The sequence below is a fragment of the Otolemur garnettii genome, unplaced genomic scaffold (genome assembly GCF_000181295.1).
Source record: "Otolemur garnettii isolate 467f Iridium unplaced genomic scaffold, OtoGar3 scaffold00076, whole genome shotgun sequence".
Taxonomy (NCBI): domain Eukaryota; kingdom Metazoa; phylum Chordata; class Mammalia; order Primates; family Galagidae; genus Otolemur; species Otolemur garnettii.
In genome coordinates this window covers 7,229,781-7,236,873 of record NW_003852471.1, presented here as the reverse complement: position 1 = coordinate 7,236,873, position 7,093 = coordinate 7,229,781, and the positions used below count along the sequence as shown (strand labels likewise).

The 7,093-nt window shown below is 44.5% G+C and overlaps 1 long non-coding RNA gene across 1 annotated transcript in view; it reads left to right on the top strand.

Moving 5' to 3' along the window:
- The window catches only part of LOC111726705, a 13,915-nt gene extending 11,493 nt beyond the window's left edge, over positions 1–2,422 (top strand). The window contains exon 3 of the long non-coding RNA XR_002774417.1: positions 2,078–2,422. This is a non-coding gene — a long non-coding RNA (uncharacterized LOC111726705). The remainder of the gene's footprint in view (positions 1–2,077) is intronic.
- The last annotated feature ends 4,671 nt before the right edge of the window (positions 2,423–7,093 follow it).

Below are 7,093 nucleotides of genomic sequence, written 5' to 3'. Positions count from 1 at the left end.
ATCGGAGGTTTATGCCCCTCTCCCTCAACTCATGTGTTGAAATCTAACCTCCAAGGTGATGGTGTTTGGAAGTAGGACCTTTGAGAGGCTCTGCCCTCCTGAATCGAATCAGTGCCCTTATAAAAGAAACCACAGTGAGCGCCCTCGCACCTCCACCAGGTGGAGGACACAGTGAGAAGATACCGCCTGTGAGCTGGGAGATGAGGTCTCACCAGACACCAGCTCTGTAGTACTTGCCTTGGTTTTGTGCCCCTCAACTCCAGAACTGTGAGAAGCACGTTCTGACATTCTGTTGTTTATAAGCTGCCGGTCTCCAGTCCTCTCCTATAGCAGCCTGAATGGACACCTGAGTCAGCCTGCAGTCCCATCTAGGACCCACAAAAGTGAGGGTCCTGCATTGGCCAATGGCAGGACCTTGAACCTCCATAGCTCACTAAGGAAAACATTACATAATGAGGCTTCATGGGTGATATACCCACTCCCATCAACCCCCTAACCCTGACAGCAAAAGCAGGTTGGTTGAAGCATTAGAGAGAGGAGGTGTGGAGAAACATCAGGCCTGAGCCTTGCTTGCCAGAGACCCGAGCACCTCTGTCATGTTAGCTGTTACTGATGTTGCTGTTGTTTCAGTGAAATCAAAAGGGCGAGGTGTTTGCATTTGCCAAGGGAAACCTGGGAAGAGTGATCATTTGAACAGCTACTCATCCTCAGATAGTTTTAGTCACGATCATTTTTGGAGGGCAATGTCTTTACTCAGCATTTAATGTTATTTTCAAGAGTTGACCTTCCTGAATCCATTTTAAAGCTCCAGCTTTTGGTGTTTCAACAAGGGGCTGTCTATAGAGATGGACTGTCCCCAGAAGTCCTATTTCTTGGCATATGGCTCAACCCTGCAGTGGAAGAATGAAGTTATTTTTTCCTTAATGGGTTTTGTTGTAGTAGTAGTGATTTACCTAAATTTTGTTATGTATTTGACCTTGTACATTTTATAAAAGTGCATTGAAACAATGAAACTTCATCTATGGGAAGAGGAAATACCTACTTTAGTCCACAAAAACTGTCCTGGGTCACCTTGACCAATCAATTGCTTGGATGGCAGAACAGATGCAGAAAGTTCACTTTGGCATCAAGCGGTTGATGAGTTGCTTCCATTGAGGCCTCTTCCAATTTAAGAAAGAAGAACCATATTTGGTAACACAATAATTCATGGGTATCTGTGTTTTCAGGCCCAGATAAAATTGGAAAGGACTGTGAAGATTAAAGGAAACTTTAGAATTTTCTATAAGGTACCCTGTGTTCTAGGAGGGAAAAGGTGGTATCAGGTCGAGGCAAATTAGCTTAATTCTGTTACCTACCACAGGTAGACTCTTTTGTCCATTTGTTGACTAATCAAATATAAATTCCATTAAAGAGCTTTGGATTTATTCTTAATTTGAATTAAAGGAGCTCAATTTTCTAAAAGAACTGGCCTGCTAAGGATTCCTAGCACACTGTTCAAAGTGTGCTAAATTTGTACCTGAAACCTCGAGGGATGCCGAGTCTCATGTGGTGAACACACACACATGCACACGATGAGTTAAATCTAAGAATAATAAAAGAATAAATCTAAGAATTTTTACATTACAAAATAAATCAGTTGTGAGGCCCTTGTGATTAGATTATTGTGAATTGCAGATCTCCTATCAGGAAAATTTAATTTCAGAGCTTCTTTTTCTCTCTTAGCAAGTGGCTTAGGCTTACACGGGATGTACTAAGAAAATAAACAATTTTTAGATTTCAAATGGCCGAAAGAGAAGATTTTAAAACACACATTTTAATCTAGAAGCATAAAGTTTGAAATTTTATTTGGGAATATATTTGAACAGGTAAAATTTTAGTTTAAAAATTGGTAAACTTGAATTTTAATCTGAAATCAAACCCTCATGAAATTACACTCACTCACTACTCCATGTCATTTAATCCTCTATTTTTATGGAAGGCTTATGTTATGGCAAAAGAAAAAAAGTAGATATGGCTCCTCTATTACCTTCTGGCAGCTAAATGTATATATATATATTTTTTTAATATCTGTTAACAGAAACGTCTCAGTTGGACAAACAATCAATCATCTAAGGCTTTCTCCCATGTAAAACCCTCCCAGCTCTCCCCAACCAAAGAGATGAAAGAAGTTCTACACTACACTGCTTGCTGGGACCTCATGTCATCCCATAGTCCTGCTCTGGCTTCTAGGTGAGTCCTGTAGGACAGTATACTCAGGCAGAGAGAAGAATCTCTGGGCATCACATATAGCAATTTAGCAGGGTCTCAGGATTGAGCTTAAGGGGGATAATATATTTGTCTGAACTGTTTCACCCATGGTTTTAGCCCTAACCTCTGGGCAGTCTGGTCTGAGCCTTGGTTGGCAACTTTTCGTGTAAATCCTAAGTGGTCCTCTGCAACCTCTGACGTGCATGCCATTTCTCCCATGCCTGGTCTGTCTTGAGCTGTCTTTGGTGTTTCTCCAGCCACAACCTTCATCTCCATCTAGAAACTTATTCTAATTTCTCTGGAGTATTTGCCCATCTTGCTCCCCTTTCCTGCTGTTTCACAAATAAGGAGCCATACTACCTGTTAAGATGGGGAGAAGAAAGGCCACCTGTGTGGGCCAGCAAAGACCAGCAACAGGGCCAGCAAAGACCTCCAGTGTCCAGGGGTCTGGAGGGATCTAACTCTGGCCCCAGGTCCCCTTGTCTTTTCACGTGTTTTAATGATCTTCCAAATGAAATTCCATTGGGCTTTTAAACCTGGCAGTGCCCCAAACCATTGTCATTGCCCAAACGCCTATGCCTTGCCCAGGAATGTCACACAGGTCTGTTGGGCACCCATCCCTGCGTGCCATCTTTGCTGTGAGGCCAGGAGAAAGTCCTAGAACCATTCCTGTATCTTCTGCCACACACAGAAGGAACGTTGTCCCCTGATGTAATGTTTCTAAAGCCAACTAGCTGTGTATCTCTACAAGTTCCTGCAACCTTCCCAACCTCCTCAGGGGAGTTTACCTTGGATTTTTCATTTCTGTTCACTAGAGCAATACACACCTCAAAGGCTGTTGGTAAGAGCTACTGAAGTGGACCCTCAGTACCCATGACTGTGTCCATGAAAGGCTGTATGGTGGGGCCTGCCACTTCATTCCAGCTGGTCTCTCTGAACACTGGATGTTAGAGACTCCTCTAGAAGAAAACCTGTGTGATCCCGCATCTACAGCAAGTCTGACTTGGTGTTTGTGGGCCCCTCCTACACCCTAGCAGTCGTCGGGGCGCACATGTGAGGTATGGAGTCAAGACAACCCTTCCACCAGTTCTCACCTCACTGAGCAGGAAAATTGGTTTTATGTGCAGGTTGATGGCATCCAGGCTTCAGTTCCTTTAGACGTAGGTCTAACTGCTGAGGCCCCAGAGGTGCAGCCTAACATGCAGGCTTCCAAAGGACTTAGCAGGAAAGTGCTTACAGACGTTTGAACTCTTCACCCACATCAAGAGCACATAAAAAATTGAAGAGAGTAGAGACAGAGGGAGGGTCAGTGAAATGGACTTTTGGAAAGTGGTGTTGGTGAGCTGGGAGTCTGATGCCAGCCAAAGGGCAAGGACTCCTCTCATCTCAAACCTGATGAAAAGGACTTCAAGACCCTGGAGAGCTATTAGATAGACAGAAGAAGAGGGGCCCTAGACCGCTGGTCACAGCAGTCTGGGGCCAACTCTGGCCTGGGGAGTTAACCTAAACATGGAGGGGCCAACAGCTTTGATTGTGAGCAAAGGCAGGGGCTGTTGGCTGAGTCAAGGTGGCACTCACAGACTTTGTCAGGCTAAGAACACCTTTCTTGTGCACCAAATGGAGGTCACAGCATAGTGAGAACTCCTGGAATATAGGACAATACAACCCAAACCTTAATTCCCTCTTAGCCCCACATCTGCCTTAAGGAGGATGTTTCCAATAATATGGGTAACAATAACGACAACCAGAAAAGTCTGTAGGTTTGAGGTCCGCTGGGCTCACAGGCTCATCCATTGCTCATCCTTCAAGTTTCCCCTCTGTCCAAGGCTGAGTCTGATGTTCATCAAAATTCTTCAGGGTTAACTGTAGATCCATCCCTCCTTAAGCCATTGCGGCTGCCTCTGGCCTCCTGGGCTGCATATAGCACCTGAGTGCTGCTGCAGTCCTACTTGTGACTTAGCTGGAGAGCCTGTACCTGCTGATGTTAACCAGTCAGGGTCTGTTACGCTCTGGTGCTAGTCACAGGGGGAATGAGGTGTCCTCTACTAATGTTCCACAGCTCTTTTAAAACTTCCAAAGTGGGAACATCATTCCCTCAGTCTTCTGTGACTCCCTGAGGATGCTGAAACCATGAAGAAATTTGGGTGGAGCTAGACAGGGTCTTACCCATGAATCTCATACATATATAAAAATAGGTATATTTTAAAGATATTATTTGACTCATTTATCAATGAGGGAATCAGGCAGTCATTATAACCTGCCAAACATACATATTTATAAATGAAGAATATTGAAATAAAAACTGGTTTTCCCACTGGAGATAGAGAGATCAACCAGACCCCTACCAGACAGAGCAGGATTTCCATGTTTATGGGGATCAGTTTGCATTGATATCAAGTACTTGTAACTTAATAGATTATGAAACAGCTCAAAGAGACAATAAAAGATTAGAATCTGATAAATTGCAGGGCTATCCTTTAGATAAGGCCTGTTTTCCATTGAAGTACAATTCTTTCTACAAACTCCAAAGCATCTCTTTCCTTTGACAGCCATACAAGACCCTAGGGCACCATTCACACTGGGACAACCCCATAAACAGTTTTTTCCTTGTTTCTCACAAGGGCATTTGGTGGCCTGTGTTGTGGTTCAGAAAACACCCCAAATAAGTCCAAGAAACAGCCTTAAGGTTGGGAGGCCGAGGCGGGTGGATTGTCTGAGTGCATGAGTTCCAGACCAGCCTGAGCCAGAGCGAGACTCCTTCTCTGAAAAATAGGGGGAGCCGGGCATGGTGGCTCATGCCTGTAATCCTAGCACTTTGGGAGGCGGAGGTGGGTGAATAGCTTGAGCTCATGAATTCAAGACCCTGTCTCTACTAAAAATAGAAAAACTGAGGCAAGAGGATTGCTTTAGCCCAAGAGTTAGAGATTGCTGGGAGCTACGTCACACTCTACCCAGGGCTACAGCTTGAGACCCAGCCTGTAGTCCCAGCTACTTGGAAGGCTGAGGCTAGAGAATCACTTGAGCCCAAGAGTTTGACGTTGCTGTGAGCTATGACACCATGGCACTCTGCCAAGGGTGACAAAGTGAGACACTGTCTCAAAGAAAGAAAGAGAGAGAGAGAGAGGGAGGAAGCACCTCAAGGGCTCTGACTCTCCCTCCTCCCTTGTTTCCTGTCTCTCCAAAAGCACAGGGTTGGAACTGTTTCCTGAAGTTTCCTTATCACTGCTTCTTGGGTATTTCTTTATATTGGTTGTATTAGTCTGCTCAGATGCTCAGTCTCGGTGGCTTATACAACAGAAATTTAAGCCAAAGTTAAGATTTTGGCAGGGTTTTTTTTGAGATAGAGTCTTACTTTTGTGCCCTCAGTAGAGTGCCGTAGCATCATAGCTCACAGCAACCTCACACTCTTGGGCTCAAGCGATTGGCTTGCCTCAGCCTCCCCAGTAACTGAGACTACAGGTGCCCACCACAGCCTCTGGCTATTTTTAGAGATGAGGTCTCACTCTGGCTCAGGCTGGTCTGGTTCCTGTGAGCTCCTCCTCCTTGGCTTGCAGGAGGCCATTTCTCCTTACACCTTCATGTGCCCATGTCCTAATCTTTCTTTCTATAAGGACACTGGTCGTATGGGATGAGGGTCCATCCTAATGACCCCATTTAAACTTACTTACCCTGTCTCTAAATACAATTACATGCAGAGGCAATGAGGAAATAGGACTTCAACACGTGAACCTTGTGGGGGACTCAATTCAGCTCCTCCCAGTGAGCGGGAGACACAAATTATTATGACCAGGCTGCGTATTTATAGGGACTGTAACATTCTTTGCACTCCATCCTAGCCCTTTTTGGGCAGGCTTCTGAGCCCGAGATGGTTTCTCAAGAGGATGTTTCAACTGGGAAGACCCAGCCTCACAGGGATCTCTTTAATTATTATATTTCCCCCAAGAAAATGAATGCCTCAGCCTACTTTGTGGGCTAATCTCTTGAAAAGTTGGCTAAGGTGATCTGAATTTCCTAGTCCTCACCACTCCTAACTGGATGGATGAAGTGTGGTTTCCAAACTGATAAAGCTGATATTGGCCCTGCGGTCCCTTTACAGGGAGCCAGGGGGGACAGTCAATGAGGGTCAATGACAAACAGGGACTATGAACAATAAGGCTCACATATCCTGAGCTGTTTGGGGCATTCTACATCAGTGTTATCTGTTGTTACAACATCAAATTGACTAAAGGTGCTATTACTACCTCTCGATGTACTTATGAGGAAACTGAATTTCAAATAAAGTAATTGGCACCCCACTACAACTAGGAAATGATCCGACGTTCCTACACTCCTAGCTACAATGCCACATACAGCTTAGGTGTTCTCAGGTGGTTTTGTAGGGGAGATAAAACATAGAATCTGTGCCTGGGGCCTGTGAATGAAACCAACAAAAGGCAGATGAACAGAGAAAAGGCACACGAAATTTATTTATACTCTTCCATGCACGAGAGGTTCTCAGGAAAAGAAGTGAAAACCCAAAGAAGTTGTTAGCCTTGGGGCTTTATATGCCATTTTAACCAAAGAGAAGTGGAGATGTGATTAGACAAAGGAAGATGGATTTAAGCCTCCTAGCAGCACTGAATTGTAGGAAAGGGACTTGGAACTGTACAGTAGGTAAATGTTCTTTGATAAGGTTTGCTATGCACACTTACCTTGGTGCCCAGAGTTAGTTTCCTGTTTCTGGCATGGCAGAAGGGACCCCTTTACAAATGGAAGTTTACACCTTGCTTTTAGGCAGGAAGGAGGCAGAGAGTCCTTCCCATGTCTGTTGTTTTCACAATTGCCTTCAGCTAAAAATATTTCTTAT